The sequence below is a fragment of the Anomalospiza imberbis genome, chromosome 18 (assembly GCF_031753505.1).
Source record: "Anomalospiza imberbis isolate Cuckoo-Finch-1a 21T00152 chromosome 18, ASM3175350v1, whole genome shotgun sequence".
In the NCBI taxonomy this organism is placed as follows: Eukaryota; Metazoa; Chordata; class Aves; order Passeriformes; family Viduidae; genus Anomalospiza; species Anomalospiza imberbis.
In genome coordinates this window covers 9,117,532-9,135,873 of record NC_089698.1, presented here as the reverse complement: position 1 = coordinate 9,135,873, position 18,342 = coordinate 9,117,532, and the positions used below count along the sequence as shown (strand labels likewise).

The following is an 18,342-nucleotide window of genomic DNA, read 5'->3' as shown; positions in this document are numbered from 1 at the left end:
AATCTGCCGCAGGACTTCAGTGAACAGCACTTGTCACTTCTCCAATTCTAGACACCGCTTTCCTCCAGTGACCTTCTACTTAAACAAGGAATAATTACTGATTCACAAATGCCTGTTTCCATTGGGTTTGCTTCCTTTTTGTTTTGAGCCATGCTGGCTCCTGCTAAATAGTTTGCAGACCAGACAGGAAGTGTTCTAGACCCCTCTTGTGCAGATTCCAATTTCCACAAGTTGAACTGACCCCTAGTTTCTGTAGCTAGAACTGTGTCCATCATACACGTGAGCATCAGAAGTGGGATTCACCTGGGATTGTCCCACAGTGATATTCTTGTTGCATAGCTCAGCAGTAGCCATATAGCAGAGAGCAAACCAAAAACATAACCTACAAAGCAAAAGCCCCGTTATCTGTCTTTATTTGTATGACCTGAAACCATACAACTACAATTAGTGCACTCTGAAAAATTGAGCATAAAAACTTGTGGAAGAGCAGAAGCCAGCTGGAAAGCTGAAGTACCACAGTAGCCTGTGCTGTTGTGTGAAATTTTGCCTCAGAAAAGTCACATGTAATAAATATGATACTGATCTTTGCTTTATTGGCAATTAGCAGGGGTGATTTTTATTCAGACTGGTATCTAGTGGCGGACTAACTACAGCACTCTCCTGCAGTGTGGTCTGATTTAGTGATGTTACAGCTAAAAACCAAATAACACTTGCCCAGACATTTCTTTTCGTAAAATTAAACCCCAGCTCATTCCTAAACAAGTTTGAACTCTGTATGTTTGTCCTTCTGTACCCTCCAAATGAAAACTGACATTCAAGGAACTGAAAAACAAATCCTTTAGTTAGCACAGAACCCTCGAAGAAAGTGGTTTTTCCGTACACATGAGGTGACCAGAGAGATGGATATCTCTCTTCTGTGATATTCTGAACCTATGGAAGGATGTTTGCTTGTCCTGCTATTCAGGATTCACTTCAATATTGATGTTTTAAGCTCCCACCCCTTTAAGGGTGCTCAAAGTAATCTGTATATCTTTTCACTGACAGATTGAGCTCTTTCCCAACCTTCATTTTAGTAGATGAGTCCCAATTTCACTGTTTCTCACTTGCTTTTAAAATATCTTTCCTGTTTTATACATTGCCTTCAGCCTGCAATACCACATCTTTCCATAAAGAATTTAGGTGTGGGGTTTGTTTGGTTTGCTGAGGAAGGATGCTTTTATGTCGAGGCAGACAACTGCAGTTGAGGGTATTTAGGTTGTGCCCACAGGGCCTCTCAGAGTAAGCAGTGTGTGTAGCAAGTTATTACTTGACTTTTATGGCATTGCTAAAAAAGATAGGGATAATACTTCACTATTTCAAGGTGATACAAAACTAGAGTAGTGCTTGAAATCATGCTGAAAACAACCTCTTTTCCTCAAATAGAAGGTGTAATGGAGGCAGCAGTTTGTTATTATTATGTATTTTCCCAATCTCATCTAGATTTTACATGTTTTTGCCCTGTGGTTATGTCAAATAGGGAAGAATACAGGAAATATGATTATATGCTGTGAAGTAAATTGCTCTTATTTGCTGTTTTTGTCCATAAAAGCTTCCTGGGGGAGCTAGGAGCTCGAAGGTAATCTTAGCTATGTCAGAGAGGGGTTTATGCACCAATGAAAGCATTATCCTCTTCCCTGTCCTCTTTGCAACCAGAAAGTGATTTGGGCTCCCCCTCTCCTTCTCCACCAGGTTGGGAAGGAGCCCATCTGGGGTGGCAGGGCTAACTGAGCTACTCAGAGCTAATTTGCTTATGAGCTGCACTTGCAAATTCATCTGTGGAAACACAAGCTCAGAGCTTGGCATGACCCATCGTTGAGACACAATGGCTCTCCCTTCACTCGAAGCTGACCACAGCCAAGTTCCCTTCTGGTATCACTTTGAATTACTGTGTTTAACAGAAATTATATAAACAGTATTTGTACAAAACAGTTGTGTGCCTACCTTGTTTTTCTGCAGCCTTAGGATAAGAATTGGACAGCACTACAGTCATCGAGCTGGTGCTGCTTGGGTTCTTCTGGAACTGAGCCATGGATCAGTGGGCTCCTTTCTGGCAGCCTTTTGCCACACCTGCTTTAGTTACTATGCTTTGCTTTACTCCAATTTCCACACAAATTGTGCCTAAGTGTGCAGGAGAAGTCTTGAACAAAGCTAGAGAAGTCTCGCCTGGTTTTTCTGGCTTTATGGTCCCAGTCCTACGCAGGTGCTCCTGGAAGCCTGTACATCCCAGTGGCTTGGACTGAGGGAGCAAGACTCTCCCGGAGACCTGGTGTTACAACTTTGGCTTGGCTCAGAGAAGTCAGGAGATTGTCAGTGCTCCTCTTAAGGCTGAAAACAGCATTCCCAGTCCAGGGAGCAATGAGAGGGAAACACACCAAGGTGTTCTGCACATCAGCACAAGGTACTTTGTCCAGATTATTCCAGACAAAGAGCCTTATATTTATGCCTGTGAAGTTTTGCCATGAAATGAGAACTTCTTTCCCTTCCCTTAGATTTGAAACAATGCAGATGCAGCTCCAGGTTATCAGTCCTAAGATGTACAAACCGGTCTTTTTTATCACTTCAAAGCTGTACATTCTGATGTGTCTCAGGTCAACCTTTATCTCCTGAAATATATTGTAGGAGCAAAAGAAGTTATTAAACTCTGGGGAGAAACTGGTTCCTTTCCTGTGAGACTTTGCTCACTCTCCCATTCCCTATGAATGTCATTGTATCTGCTGTTTGCTGAGCAGGAAATGCATTATTAAAGCAGTTTCTCCTCCATAAACTGCTTTGCATCTGACTGTTCCATTGTAAATCCGTAGCCACAAAGTCAGGCCACCTTGGGATAACCCAACATGAAATCTGACCTGATGAAAATGGTTCATGCCTCCCGGCCTGCATTGCAACCTGTGAGAAGGGCTTTTATTATTTATTCAAAACCTGTTTAAATCCCCCTTTTTCTGAAACAACCATTTTAAAAATATTAAAACACCACAGCTAAGCTGGGAGATTAAACAAGTTTAAACCTTATCATTGCAGGTGGGGTATTAGTCCAATAAAATGAGGAGGTATGGCAGGCTGCATGGTAACTGGAGCCCCTTCTACTCAGTAACTAATCACTGAGAAAGCATTTGGGGAAGGGGGGGAGAGGGGATGAGGGACTGACACAAACAATGCATCCAGGCTCCTGGCAACCCTCTCTGTTTACCATGGTGATGCACAAAAGGAAGAATGCCACGCAGAGTAGCAGACCTGGTTCTATCCCCATAACACTTGCCCTAGATTCAAGTGCTCTGAGAGGCTGAAAATGTGACCTTCAGATATTTTTTCTGATGGGTGATGCTGCAGCTGGATAACACTGTTCCAAAGCTGTCAAAAGGCTGCAGAATATTTGCCTACATTTCTTCCATTACACATTTTTCTTTTACATCTTTAGCTATCAATGCCTCTCTTCCACATTTCCACTCTTGTACTGATGCTTTTTAAGGAGAGCCACAGTCTTTCTGTGGGCCTTATTCACTCAGAAGTGTAACTTCATTAAAAGTATTTGAATTAAAACCCATCAAAGTCCAAAGTTTTCAGGTGAAGGATGGCTATTTAAAATAATATTCTTCTCTCTTGAGAGTAGTATGTTCTAATAAGCCATTCGTGTTCTAAGGTACCCTAACCTTTTTTTTTCCAGTCAGGAGTAGCTTATGGGAACAACTTCAGTATCCTACAGCTGGATCAGCCCCTCCCTTCTGTCCTCAGACTTCGGTCCCATCATGCAGGAGGACCACAAGTGGAGGTACAGCCTGGGGAGCCCCAGCAAGAGATGAGGCACTTCTAAACCTGAGGCACAAATGTGCCAAACAGGAGAATCCTGCACTGCTCAACAAGATGATAAGAAAGGAGTTTATCAGTACAGGTACTTGACCATCTGGGGGGTGAGAGAATCATTTAATGCTAAGAGAAATTACATTGGTTGCTTACAAGTTTAACCTCTTCTTGTCACCAGCATTGAGACCTATGAAGCTGGTCCCTTTCTAGGGCATCTTTACACAGGGACAGACATACAGTGGAGAGGATCCAATGTAAAAGAAAAAAACAAAGAAAACAAACAGTGCAAACAAGATTTTCAGGGCTACATAATTGTCCTGAGTGAGGGGCAGTAATCACTCAGTGATATTTCAGTAATTCAAGTTCTCCAGCCTTAAGGAGTTTTAGGAGGAAAATTCTAACATGTAAAAAAAATCCACTGTGATCTTAAGTAGAAGACAAAAGGGCTAAAAACCACACCACTACTCCTGTCCCTCACTGTTGATTCTGATAAACGTTTTAACCAGAAACTAACACTCCACGCATTCTACAAAGGAGAAGGAAAGTTTTGAGAGCTGGAAGCTGGCTTATTTGAGCTGGACAGGTTTCATCTGGCTATCGTAGAGGAAAACTTTGAGTGTACATTCATTTGTTTTAAACACAAACCTGTTTCTTACAGAAGAATTTGTGCTTTTACCATGTATCACAGGTACTTAGGCAGGCAGTGTTCATTGTATAAACCCAAATCATTAAATGGCCCTTGGCCACTGTTTAAAGTGAGACAAGTATCTGCCTGAGCTGTATACTTAAATGCTTAAGAAAGGAAAAAAGGGAGACAGAGTTAATAGAAATCTCAGAGCACTAATAATGCAAGTGTAACTCCTAGAAGGAGAGCTACTGAATGGTGCATCCAGAAATACTTAGGAGGAATCTGAAAATAGTGAACGAGGTGCTTTGAAGGGGTCACCAGTGGGTGTGAAGGACAAACACACTGTTAGAGACTGATGGGGAAAACCCCCTAACCTTGCTGGATTGCCTGAGACCCGAGCCAGGGGGAGAATAGATCCAGAACAGGTGTGTGATGGTCCAGCCTTCAGGTATTTTTGAATACACTTGCCTATCAGCCTGCTGCCCATGTCCCCAGCCCTTGATGATTGCATCTACCTCTCCTTGTCATTACCACACTTTTTTTGGTGGCAATTGTAAAGAAACATTTGTTTGTGACTGAAGGAACACTCCACCAGGGAGTGTGAGAAGGCTGATTTCATTGAATTAGCGATTTCCATGAGATTCTAAGGAGTAGCACAGAAGTGAATATACAGGGAGGGTCCATGTGGGCCACAGAATATCTGATTCCTTTTGGAGGATGAGCTTTCTACTCATGACATAGTTCAGGTATGTTTCCAGCTCTCAACTCCAAAAGATTAGAGTGATTCCCCCGTGGTTTGGGGTTGTGTTAGCATTCTTGGATTCTATGGGGTTTATTTAACCTCCCTCCCACTAAGTATGGCCTCTGCAGTCCAAGATGTTTCCTTTTTCTGAGAGTGACACAGGCAGTTTATCCCCATTCAGTATTCCTATATACAGTTAAATTTTATGTGAGGGATAATCATCACTTCTTATCTCAGCTACATTAGTCACTTCCTGTATACCAGCTTATAATCACTGTAAGTTTGGGATAGAATACAAGTTTAAAGCATGCTGCTAAAATATTCTTGCATCAGAGGTGTACAGAAAACGTCTCAGTCTGATGTGTGTGGCTACATGTCTCCACACAACATTGTCCAGTGGGGCCCAGTTTGTACTTTGCAAACAGCACCAGACCAGCCAGTGCTGAGCCTCTGTTCCACTGGCTGCTGTATTTTCAAGTACAACAAAGGGGTACCTTTGATGACCACAAACACAAGTGCTTGCATTCATGTCTCATTCAAGTCTAATGGCACTCAAGATGCCCAAAAATCAAGTTAATTATATGGTGCACAAATGCTCAATATTGCCTTCCACTCTCAGGACACAGTCCCAGCATTCTACCAACCATGTAGAACCAACCATGTCTTCAGTGAAAGCCTCTTTAAATATGTAAATATGTCTTCCTTAATACAACTAAAGCAGCTCCTTATCAGATCTCTCCGTATATGTAAATCCAGGGTTGTTTTGGTTTGGTTTGGTTTGGTTTGGTTTTGGTTTTGTGTTTTTTTTTTTTTTTTGGTTGTTGTTTTTTGTTTTTTTGTTTTTTGTTTTTTGTTTGGGGTTTTTGTTTTTTTTTTTTGGGGTTTTTTTTTGGGTTTTTTTTTTTTTTTGTCAGACCAAATCCAAAATCCCTCTGGTTTTGAACATTTATTAGGCTTTAGCACAAAGGTCACCCACAGAACAGAACCCAGCCGGCAGGGAGAGCCCCTCGCCCTCTGCTCTGCTGCAGGTGAAGCCCCAGGTGCGCCCGGGGAGCGCTGACAACGGGGGATGTGGGAATGAGATCGGCAAGGGGAACCTCAGCTTGCTGCTGCCAGAGATCACGCAGGAGGGGTCGCTGGAGTCTGGTTCTGCCACCTGAGTCTGAGGTGTCCCCTCAGCCCGTGTCCCGGCACAATGGGGACACAGCATGTGAGGACACAGCCAGTGCGTCCTGGTGCCTCGAGCCTAGGGCTGCGGCGACACCTCCCGGGAGCTGACGGCAAGGAGCAGTACCCACTCCTCCACTGCTCTTGTGCGATCCACCAGTTAGAGACAGCCTTTTGATTTTTAACATGGGGTCCAGAAACTTTCCCTATTTGACATTTGTTATGTTCATTCCTCAGAGAAGTAGCCCTTTGTTTTACTACCAGGAAAACTTCTGATCTTGCACACACCACCAGTATTAAGCTTGTAGGAGGCAAGATTCTAAGCTCTTTTCTATAGAAAGTACCTGAAATTTAACTGCTAGGTGGGTGAAAATGCTTGAACAGTGGTAGTTAAGAGTCCTTTTTGGTTCTTAACCCCGTCAAAGGCCCAGAACATTTGCCGTTATGGACAAACGCTGGCGCTGGTGGTTCCTGGAATTGGATCATAGGGATCAATAAGTACCTGCACGGACTAGGCAAGTTGTTATGCCCCAGTTCAGCCCAAAGACTCCTAAATACAAAGCCTTTGTTCTGTTTATGACGTTTGAAAGGTGATGTGTGAGAAAGGAGGACTCTTTTGGGAAATCCTTTCGCAAGTCAGTTGTGGTGTGACTGGGTAAGTATTCTCACATCAGCCCCTGTGCAGGTTCCTGTCAGTGGTGTCTGTCACACTCCAGAGAGTACTGAAAATTGAAAACCCCTGACAAAGACAGAAGCTTCCAAAATCTGAGCAGCAAGGGACAACACAAAATGTCCTTATCTTCCTGCTGATGACTTGGGCTCACTTAGTAAAACCAAATGCCCTCTGTAGTTCCTCACATCCCAATGGGATGCCAGTCCTTTACCAGTGGAACAGCCTGGTCACGCCAGGACAGAAGCCTCACAGTCCTAGCTGGCTCTTTGGGGGAATTCCAGTGTTTGAACAACACAGATCAAGGGATGCAAAAGTATCTTGCTAAGCTCCCTTTGTAAGCAAAACCTGGGATTTCACACAGACTCAAGCTGGGGGGAAGCTAGCTACTGAGAACAAGAAACAGGACTGACTTCTTCATGTCACTGCAGAGACTCCTCCTGTCAGCTCAGTCACATCCTGTCTCCTGAGCATGTTTCATTCAGAAAAGAATGGTTCTTGCTACACTTCAGAAATAAATACATAGCAGTATCATTACATTCAGACAAAAAAAAAAAAAAAAGCAGATTAAATCATCTGACTTCAAGCTGAAGTGGGACTTTAAAGTGTTCTGCCAACTTGGAGTCTTGCTGTCAGTTGCTGTGCAGTGGGCAGTGGGACAGGACAGTATCTAAGCACTCTCACTACCTTTTCCTCAGAAATGAGTGCTAGAGTTGTAACAGCAAGAGTATTCCTAGATGCTTGTTTTTCAGTCTCAGCTCTTGACCATAAGGGTTTTTTTACCCTCCTTAACAGAATGGCACAGTCTTCAGCCTCCTCCCCTGGTTCCCATCTTCTTTGGAAAATAAACAGCTCTGATTGTTGTGCACTTGAGATTATGAAAACATCAAGTCCATTAGTATTTGGCAAAGTGCTCTCATTTCCTTCTGATGTAATAATTGAGAGAGAGGGAGCGGAGACGGCAAAGATAGCACAAGGCACAAGTTAATGACCTTCTCGCATGTATGTGTGGGCTCTTTGAGAGGGAGCCTTTTCCAAGCCCCATCTCGCCTCCACTCATACTGTTTCAGCTGAAACACTGCTTCAATATGGCTTTTATTATTTGATCTGATGTCCCTTGGCCAGCCTTCAGAGGCAGCTAAATGGCAGGCAGGTGTGGGGGGCTAAGAGACAAAAAGCAAATGGAGCTAATGCTTCAGCAGGCCTGCTGCACACAGGCCCTCGGCTCCAGCTCCGCAGGCAAATGCCACTGGTGCCCATTTCCTCTTGCCTGCTTTGGTTTCACTTACACATTTAAGTCTAGAGGGGGAATGCATCCTGCTTCGCTCTCTGAGGGAGATTCTTTAGAAGACTGAAGGCCTGATAAAAATCAGAACGTGGGTGGAATGGCTGAGTGTAGAAAGATATCAGCTGTAGAAAGAAAATTAACTGAGGTCAGTGGTTGCTACTCTGTAAGTGTTGGATTGGCCACCCACTTACTTGATTACCAAATTTGTGGCTTCACTTTGGGTGCCTAGAGCCAAATTAAAGTGGGATAAATTCCACAGAAGGGTAGTGGAATTTATCCATGTCCATAGTGTTCCCTGCTGACTTTCTCAAGACTTTACTTTAGTCCTTTGAAGTGCTTCTAGAAGCCTCCAGAGATGTGTAGCTTTCCACATTAGCTTAACTGGAACCTAAGCCAAAAATCTCATCTCATTTAAAAAATAATCTGAATTTGACAGCTGAAGTTTTAGATTAATAAAAGAAAATAAAGATTAGCCTTTGCCAAGTAGTCCCCTTTGAGGGCCCCACCTTGAAGTGACAAGTCCCTGGACTATCTGAGCCAAAAGGATGGATACTGCTCTTCCTCTATGACATTGAAGCCAAATCCTTCCCTGTACCAGGTGTCTCTGCTCCCACTGGATTCACATAGTCAGCACTCTGGAAAGAGGAAGCACGTGAAGGATCACAAGTGGATTTCAGTGGGGTACTCCTTCCTGCAGCCAAGGGCTTCTGTCAAGGAATGAATGGAGCTCTGATCAACCTGGTCTAGTGGAAGGTTCCCTGCCCATGGCAGGGGGATGGAACTGGAGGACCTTTAAGGTCCCTTCCAACCCAGGCCATTCTGTGATACAGGATTACTGATTTCTGGGAAGGATTGACAGCAGTGCCAGAAGACATTCCACACTTCCTGGTTCCTAGAGGAGTCCTTCCCCTTTCCCCACAAGTAAGGGTGTCCACCTCTTCCTTCTGTACCTGAAAGTGTTGCAGTGGGAGAGTTAAGCAAGTTAGTTTGATGTAATCCAAGTCCCAGCAGGTTTGAGCTGGCCCCTGTTTGCCACCACAGTACCCTGGACTTATGTTCCAAGGCAAACCCTGTGTTCTTTGTGCAGCAGCATTGGAGGACTGCTGGGGGGATAAGTTTTACCATCTTTTCACCTCCCATTCAAAAAGCAACTGAGAAATGGATTACAGGATTGATCTGTACCAGAACACAATTTATTTTTAGAAGGACCTTTAGAAGGTCCCCCCAGTCGGTTTCAGGGCTTTGTAACAGTCCTTCCCTGCCAATCTAATATACCTTTATATTTGATAACGAAAAATTTCATTTCAGAAAAATGTGCTTTTCCAGACATAGCTGCAAGGATAACTGTTTCCTTCCTCCCTGTACATTTCTTCCCCTCATATTTTATACATGCAAAGGCATATACATTCTTACTCCTTTCTGCCATCCTTACATGGCTGTAGTTTTGATTTCATTGATTGCACACACCAGTGTCTGCAGAGCTACCTTAAGTAAGTCGAAGCCCTTGGGAATTCAAGGTGAATACATTTTTCTCCTTCAGATACCTTGTTTTAGTTAAAAGCCATTGCGGCTGCTCCATAACAAAACCAGACACAGTGGGCCCCATTGTCCGGCTCTTGGCCAAGGTAGCATGTATGGATTAAGTGATGAATTGCAAAAGGGCCTAAAAGCCAAGCTGTAACTTCACAAAAAGGCCATTAAAGGTGAGCACTGTCAGTGAAGTGCCCATTCAGAAGGGCTTTTATGACTCTCGGTGTTCCAGAGACGCTCAGGAGCTACAAATGGTTCAGGCTCCCAGACTTGCTGCCCAAGTGACACATCCTCAGCTGAACCTGGCTGGGAGAGCTGCTCCTTGCAACGATGGGGATGGGACACTGGCACTATATACACCCAGCAGATGAGGAAAAGCAACACCTTGGTCCTGCTCAGACATACAGACATAAGAAGTCATGAATGTAACCTCAAGGTAAAAAAACTGGGGAGAAAAAAAAAAAAAAAAAAGAACAGAAAATGAAAGCACACTCTTTTTGGGATACTTTTACCTCCTAAACTTCACCCTCATCAATTCTGCATAAAATCTAATTTTGTCTCTTTGTATACATTCCTTCATATGGTTTTCAGTGCATCTATAAAGCATCATCATTTCAATTATTGACACTTCTTTAGGCATGTCTTAGAAGTTTGTACAGAGTGGAGGGGTCTACATAGCTTAGGTGACAGAAAATAGCTCACCTGTGGACTGTGATGTGCACATCCTTTAGTGGCATAAAGCTGCTAGAGGTAAATTGTGCCTGAGTTCCCTGAAAGATGAAGGAGAATGAATTAAACCTGAGCCTGATTGTTTCTATCAAGCTTTAAAAACACAGTTCATAGAGCAGCAGATTCATTACAAATATTTTGATTGCTCCCTGAAAGAAAAACATGCAACTTTCTTCTTCGTAGGGGAACTGAAAGGAGTGGTTTATTGACTTCTTTGTGGTGCTTTGAAATCTGTAATTCAGTGCACTTGTGAAATGTTGGATGGTGGTGGTTTGAAATAATTTCAACTCAAAGCAAGTAAATCTACCCAGGCTGGAGCATTGGCTACCTCATACAGCCAAAGTGAGCAGTCATTTCTCACCTGGAATCCACAGCTGAGAGGTGTTTTGGGGGAACTGCAGTTTAGCTTGAACTACATTCAGCTCTTGGCTGAATTTAGTGTTTCAGACAAGACATGCTGAGGGCATTTATTTTCTCCACAGCAGCAGCTGCTTTTCCAGTACTGCTTTTCTGAGATCTGAGCTGTCTTTGCTAAGATCCCCTTACCTGGACCTGCACTGGCCCTTAAACCCCAAGTTCCTGCTTTAGTCCAGTTGTAATGCTGAGCTGAGATCAGCCCTCTCTCTCTATCTTTGGCTGAGAAGAGCCGAGGCTGGAAGCAGCTGGGTGAACTTTTACCAGTTTGGTTGCAGTTATTTGCTGTGATGCTGCTGCTCCTCCATCAGCAGCTCCCTCCCCAGCACCCAGCCAGACACAGGCTCTGCTCAGCCCTGAGGAAACAGCTCCCCTGGCAGCGTGCCTGTGTTTGGGGCTTCACTCTGACATGTCATAGCCTCACACATTGCTGGGGAGGTGTTGGAAAGGCACCGCAGCCTCTCTCTGAGCGGTGCTCTTTAAACTTTCTACTGATTAGGGGCCTTTTAGCACTCAGCTGGCTTTTCCTAATGGATTTTGCCTTTTCATTGAGACTATTTTTTTTTGCAGGCGTTGCCAAAGTAAACAGTCACGGATGGCTATTTGGAAAGCAGGGGAGAGAAGAAAGGGACACAGAGTCAGGACTGGTCCAAATGTGTCCAGACAAGCACTATACATCAGCTGATATATGTTGGGGGCCAAGTGCTGCCAGAGTTAAAATTTCTGGGAAAAGGAGTCCATTTGTTGAGAGACAGGCACAACAGATACAATTGTAAGGTCTTCTCTTGGATCAAAGATGCGATGTCTGAATTCTTGAGCCTTTAGGGGGAGCAGGGTGTGAGCTTGGCATTAATCAGCCCACTTATGATTTATTTCCAAAGTCTTGAAGTCAGAGGAGGTGTTTGAGTAATTCCAAGCTTACAGAGTTCAAGCATATCAATCCTTCACTGCTCTGAAGCAGATAATTTAGCCTTCAGCCAGCTCACTGTATGGGAACCTATCAGGCACTGTCCTAAATGAAACTCCCTTCCTCTGCGCTGTTCTGGTCCGTGGATATTGCACATCTCTGCAGAAGTTCAGAATTTGGTCCAAGCCAACAAAGAAAACTGGGTACAGTGGCTCTGTCCCCAGCTGGATCAGTGTGCCTGGTAACTTTTGTGTAGGCTCTGGATGCACTGCAGAAGTGTTTTAGGGATGTAATATATTTATAGCCTGCATTTTTTATCAGGCTCTGAAGAGTTCCAGATTTTACAGTTCCTTCTCTGCTGCCTTGACATGGAGTACAAGAGGAGCAAAGCAGACGTTTTGTGTAGAAATGTCTTCTTTCCCTGTCCCATCTCTGCACTGATTTGCTCCTTAGTTCAGCCAGCTGCTGAATGTCTGCTCTTCTTCTTCCTCAGATTAACTACAAGAGTTCAGACTTCTCACCTTCAGCTGGGACATGTTCCTTGCTGGAAGCTTCGGCTTTGTTTCATCTTACAAAGCAGTGAGGGTTCATCTAGCTCCTTCTGGTCAGATGAGCATAATTCATGGACAGAGCTTGGGCTACTGACAGCTAGACCTGATCAGATGTCTCAAGTGCTTAGGAGCCTGAGCCTCCTCTCCCCACAGCAGAGTCACCAGAAAGTCCAGGGGCAGGCTCTCATGTGACTTTGATCCATGCCAGGGATGGATTCCAGATGGATACTTCCCCAGCGTTGGCCTACAGGCATGTTTCACACAGCATTGATGGGGTGTTAACGATGCTAAAATTTCAGCCAAGCTCCTCAGACATGCTGGGCTGGGAATGAGGAGAGGAGTTCTTTAATAAAAACCTGATGTAGACCGGGCACTTTTACCTGTAGTGCAGCCAGAGGAGCCATCAGGGCACCTGGAAAAGGGAAGTGAAGGTGCAGCCCCTGCCTGTCACCAGCTCACTGAGGCACCAGTGGACCTCGGCATTTCCCAAGCCTCTGGCTGGAATCGGGCCTGGGATGAAGCCATTTTTTGGAAGGTGCAGGGTGGTGTGCAAGTGGTGGCTTGATCCTCTGGGGTCTGGAGGGGATTTGCCACCGGGAGCTGCGAGGTGGCCCAGGGCAAGGGGAGCTGAGGGAAGGATCAGGCACATCCCCACGGAGCTGTGGCTGCAGTCCTGCTTCCAGCTCCCACAGGGCCTGCAGTGCTCTGGGACACACACAGAGCGTGGAGCGGTCCTGGGAAGGGGCTCAGGTTCTGCTCTCCCCTGCCCTCAAGTCCTGCCTGATTCCTGGGGTGGGGACATGCCCCAAGCAGAATGGAGCTGAGCCATTGGGCTGGGCTTGGGCTACCTGAATGGCATTACCACACACCTGCTGGGGTCATTTTTGACCCAGACATCCCACTTCTTTTTTCCTGAAGTGAATGATCCTAATATGTATCCCAGTTTAGAGGCCATTCCACATATATGTGTTTGGCTTAATGTTTTTTTTGTGTGTGTGTGTGTCTTACTATGAATTCCTTCTGATATTTTATTGGCCAGTTCCACAACAGAAGGCTTTAGTTTTTGTTGTCCTACATAATTTTATGTGATCTTGACTAAAGTTTGCAAACTAATGCTCTGCATTCTGCTGCCTGAAAGCCTTAAAATGAACCAGAGCTCCAGTGAGCCAGTGGCATTGATTGTTACACAGGCAAGGAGTAGCAAAGCCAACAGTTTGCCCAAAATCCCACATTGGTTTGGGCAGCTTTAGAATTTTGATCTTTCCTCTCCTCTCAATCCCTTTAGCATGCCTTCCTTACTTGCTTATTAAATCTGGAGCTGTTCTTCTAATTAACTGCACCCTTAATAACTACAAAGCCATTGCTCAGGAGGCTGAAGGGGTGGGCAGTAGTTGCACAGAAACCTGGAACAGCAGTTCCATTCCATGAGTGCTGGCCTCAGGCACTCTGAGGTTATGCATTAACACTGCGTGCCAGTGCCAGTGCCCCTCACCTGCACAGGCACCCTGGGCTGCCATCTCCAGGTCTCCAAAGGAACAGGGAACTGGGGTGGAGGAGCCCACACCAGAGTGCTGCACATGGAACAGAGGTCACCCCAAATACCCCTCCCTGATTAGGAATCTGTAGACTCTACAGCAAAGGATTTGTGCTCCTGAATGGGCAGGGGACTCATCTAAGTCACCTAAATAACAAAAGCAGAGAGATTCTGAGAAAATGAGAAAAACATCCTCTCAGCTTCTGACTGAATTTGTTTAGGAGGGAAGGTTACATTTTTGTGGAAAGGGATGCTCACTTTTGTGGGATATTTCTAAATAAAAGTAACATTTCACTAGTGAAAGGGCCCACCATCAAAAAAACAAGTCAGCAACACGAAGTGCAAAGAGAAGGGCAAACCAGTGATGAGGAGGGGAATCTCCAAGCAAAGGAGAGGTGTCTGTCCCTTTGTTGCCAGAAAAGCAAAAGAGCCCTTGGTGGTATGAGTTGTTTTCCACTTGGGCTCTCCCTGTTCTTTACAGCTCAAGTCACCCTGAGACCAGGCTTGGGCCCATGCAGGTCCCTTTTCTGTCCCCTGCCTGTCCCTGGACACCTAGGCAGTGCAGCAGTGTGTGCCATTGCAGCAGAACCCTTCCCCACACACTGCAGCCTAACAGGGGGAAAGAAATCCAAGGGCAATTGGAACTGAAGTGTTGCTGAAGCCAGGAGGCCAGAGAGCTGCTCACAGCACCGTTCTTTTAGCACTTCCATGGGCCATTACCCTGCTGGGATTAAGAGCCCCCTGCCCTGCCATGCGCACCCTGCCCCATCACCTGCCTCTCCCGGCCTCTCTTTTCCCCAGGCACTAATGAAATTACCACCGAGACTGATTACAAGTGGGGTGGAGCACTTTGACCAATGAACCCACACCTGCTCGCGTGGTTGACCTTTAATGATCCAGCTCTGTAGCTCTGCAGTTTAATTTGGTTTTTTAAAGCCTGGTTTAGGGAGAAGCTGGAGTTTCATTTGCCATCAAAACATGACCCCTGCTGGAGGACCAAGGATGTGACTTTCAGTTATTCATATGGACAACCCCACACACAGAACGGCACAGATGTGATTAATGTGATATGATACAGCTGTCACTGGCTGCAGGCAATCACAAACAACTAAAGAAAGGTTGGCTAAAATCGACTTCTTATTCACCCAGCTGCAAAGGTAAAAAAGTTTTTCTGGGTATTGTTTTTTGGTTGGTTGGTTGTGGTTTTGGTTTTATTTTGGGTTTTTTTTCATGCATGGGATTGTGTTTTACAGAATTGCAGGAACCAATGAGCTTTTCCTGCAGGGCTCTGTGTGTGTGTAATCTTTTTTTAATGAGGGTTCTGGATATCAAATCTTCTGGCAGAAAGTTCTCCAAACACTCATAGTAGCAGCAGTGCATTTGAGGATGTAGTTTGTTCCTAGATTTATACCAACCTGACATTTTCCCAAAGGCAAAATACTTAAATAAAAACAAAGAGAGTGTCAGGCTGGTAGGAGTTTTTTAAACATATGTCTAATTTAGTGTGTAAGGAAAATAAATTCCACTTGTGAGGGCCTTAGGCCTGCCCTGGTTGCCACGTGGGCTGCAGCAGTTCCCTGCTGGCCTGGCTGTGTCTTTTAAAAGGGCCCAGCTGGAGTGAGCATCACTGCCTGGGGAGCAGCTGATGTTGCTGGGTAGATGACAGAGGTCCTGCAGGGGTAGATATTGCTGAAGTGAAACACCTGTCCAACAGGAAAAGGTGCGTGTGCTGCAGGAAGGAACCCACATTCCTGGGATGTGAAGGTAGAGGATGTGGCTGGGTACCAGGTGTTGGCTAAGAGCTGAAAGCTTTGGGGAACAGAGAAGGTGTCAACAGCAGAGGCTGCTGTAGTATCCTAGAGCCACATGAGAGTGGCAGTGGAATGGGACCAGACCCTGTCCCAGGAGCAACCAGAGAGAGCCAGTGAATTCCAGTGGGTGTTGCAGGATCACAAAACATGTTCCTGTAGAAAGAGTCCCCAGCAGTGCCATGACCTGCTGGTTTGCTGCAAAGGGGCCCTTGTGCTAAGCAGGTTTTTAACCATGATTCTGAAAGGTTTCAATTAGTAGCTCTTACAGGGAGAAACTGATGTTTATCAGATAAAGGAGCATGCTGTATGATTCTGGCTTCTATCAGCTGTACTGCAGATGTGTGTCCATGATTGCAGTGGCTGACGGGGCCCAGCGTGGTAGTGGAGCAGGAGCTGCTCATTCAGAGTGGCTCAGACTGCAGCCTGCCCTGCCTGGAGCAGAGCTCCTGTGAGATCCCAGCACTGACAGCTCAGGGCAGCCTGAATTCCCAGCTGGCCTCACAGAGACACTGGGGCCATCCTCTTCCAGGCCTCTGCAGAGTATTTCAGGTTGCAAACAGCCCTGAGGTTTCCGTATCCCAGGGGATGTGCTGTGGGATCGCTCCTTTGGTAGCTGGTAGGGGAACAGCCAGTGGAGCACAAACCAGCAGTGCCACATCAACTTTCGTCCAAGGGTTAAGGTTCAGTGTCAAAATAGGGAAGTGGAAGCTGCGTAATTTTATAAATCCTGCTTTGTTGTCAAAGACCAAAGACTTCCTGTTTGGGGATGCAGGGCTGTTTCCATTTCCATTGTAAATGGTGAGAGACTGCCCATAAACCTCATGTTTACTTCACTATTTCTGATGCTTTCTACATGTGCTGAAATAGCTTTCAGGTGGCCATGACATTTTGTCAAAAATAGAGATGGCAGCTGGGAAAGGAAAAGTAGTTTAATGTCAGCCTAATCTTAAAAAGCATTTTCTTTATTGGAGTTAAAGAGCTGAGTCCATCACCACAGTGTTGCACATTTGTTGTAGATATTCTATAATTGTTACAAATCAACTGAGATTTCAGTGTTTTCATTCAGTTGTTCCTTACAGTCCTCATGGAATGGAATATTTAATTGATATGTTTTGTCTGTGAAGACAGTGAATTAGCCACAAAGTAATCTCCATGTAAAAAATACTGCTCTGCAGTAATTCCAGGTACTTGCAGCTCTCACAGGAGAAACCATAATGGAACTTTCTGTACAAACTTGGATAGGGTAATTGAACGGTACAATTTAGTATCATAATTTACAGTAGTACAGTGAACTAAAAGATACAAGCTTGAAAGTTAAAAAAGGTAAAATCTTAGGGACTATTTTTGTAGCAGTTCTGAATTCAGAACTAAGATGCACCAAAATTCAAGTGGACAAGAATTAACATCTACTGAGGAAATCCCAAATGGCCATTGAAGAGCCATGGAAAGGAGTGGCAGTTCCTCCATCCAGTCACTGGAGCTGTTATGGAAAATGAGTTCTTTTAGGATCCTTTTTAAGGGAGTGAGCCACAAAGATCAGCAGTGAGATGCTTGGAGTCTGCAGAAACTCCCCCATCCCCTTTTGCCAGCCAGCATTGCTGTAACAGGGGCTGTCCCTGCAGCCTGGCATGGCACAGCTGGCTCCAGCCACCCCACACATCCCAGGATGGCACTGCTGGCTCCAGCTCCCACCCCCACATCCTGGGATGTCACAGCTGCTCATTAAATGTCATTTTTGGCACTTTTGTGTGGGAATGACTCTGCTAAACCCAGTGTCTCGCTCTGAAGAGACCTCCTGGGGTCCAACAATCCAACCCAGCCCTGCCCACAGCAGTTACACTTAGCACAGAACTCACAATTAGCACAGACTCTCAGCGTATCCTGAGCTGGGAGGGACCCACAATGATCGTGGAGTCCAGCTCCTGCGGGCTGGGGGTTCTGCAGCTCCTCTGGGAAGGAGCTCAGCGTATCCTGAGCTGGGAGGGACCCACAATGATCGTGGAGTCCAGCTCCTGTGGGCTGGGGGTTCTGCAGCTCCTCTGGGAAGGAGCTCAGCGTATCCTGAGCTGGGAGGGACCCACAATGATCGTGGAGTCCAGCTCCTGCAGGCTGGGGGTTCTGCAGCTCCTCTGGGAAGCCTAAGGCCATGGCTCTGCTCCCTCATCCAGGGCTGTCGCCGTCCCTGTGCAGGGAGAGGGGCCAGGCCTGACCTGCCCCTGACAGCTCCTGTTGGAGACTCACCTGCTGCACATGGAGAAGTCCATCCATCATTGATGGTGCCCTGGGTTTGGAGTTGCCCATAGAAAGCAGCCACTGCTCCCGTGGCACTGGATTATCCCATGCTGCTCCCACCCACCCCTGTGGCAGGATTTTCCATCCTTGCCATCAGCGATACCCAATGTCCCCTCACAACAGCCACAGTTTGAAACATTTCATTCCAGTTCCATTCACATCCCTGGATCTGCACCTTGCAATTCCTTCCCTGGGAATGCCAAAACTCACAGCTCAATACAAGAATGAAACCGCACCAACAG

At 45.6% G+C, this 18,342-nt stretch overlaps 2 long non-coding RNA genes across 2 annotated transcripts in view; one reads left to right on the top strand and one right to left on the bottom strand.

Annotated features, from left to right (window-relative positions):
- Nucleotides 1–4,132, top strand: part of LOC137485026 (uncharacterized) — a 35,558-nt gene extending 31,426 nt beyond the window's left edge. The window contains exon 3 of the long non-coding RNA XR_011005158.1: nt 3,711–4,132. This is a non-coding gene — a long non-coding RNA (uncharacterized lncRNA). The remainder of the gene's footprint in view (nt 1–3,710) is intronic.
- A 4,217-nt stretch (nt 4,133–8,349) lies between these two features.
- On the bottom strand, nt 8,350–10,636 carry LOC137484781 (uncharacterized). The gene is made up of 2 exons (XR_011005026.1): nt 10,565–10,636; nt 8,350–8,454 (listed from the first exon to the last, which is right to left on the bottom strand). It is a non-coding gene; the product is annotated as an uncharacterized lncRNA (long non-coding RNA).
- Between the last annotated feature and the right edge of the window lie 7,706 nt (nt 10,637–18,342).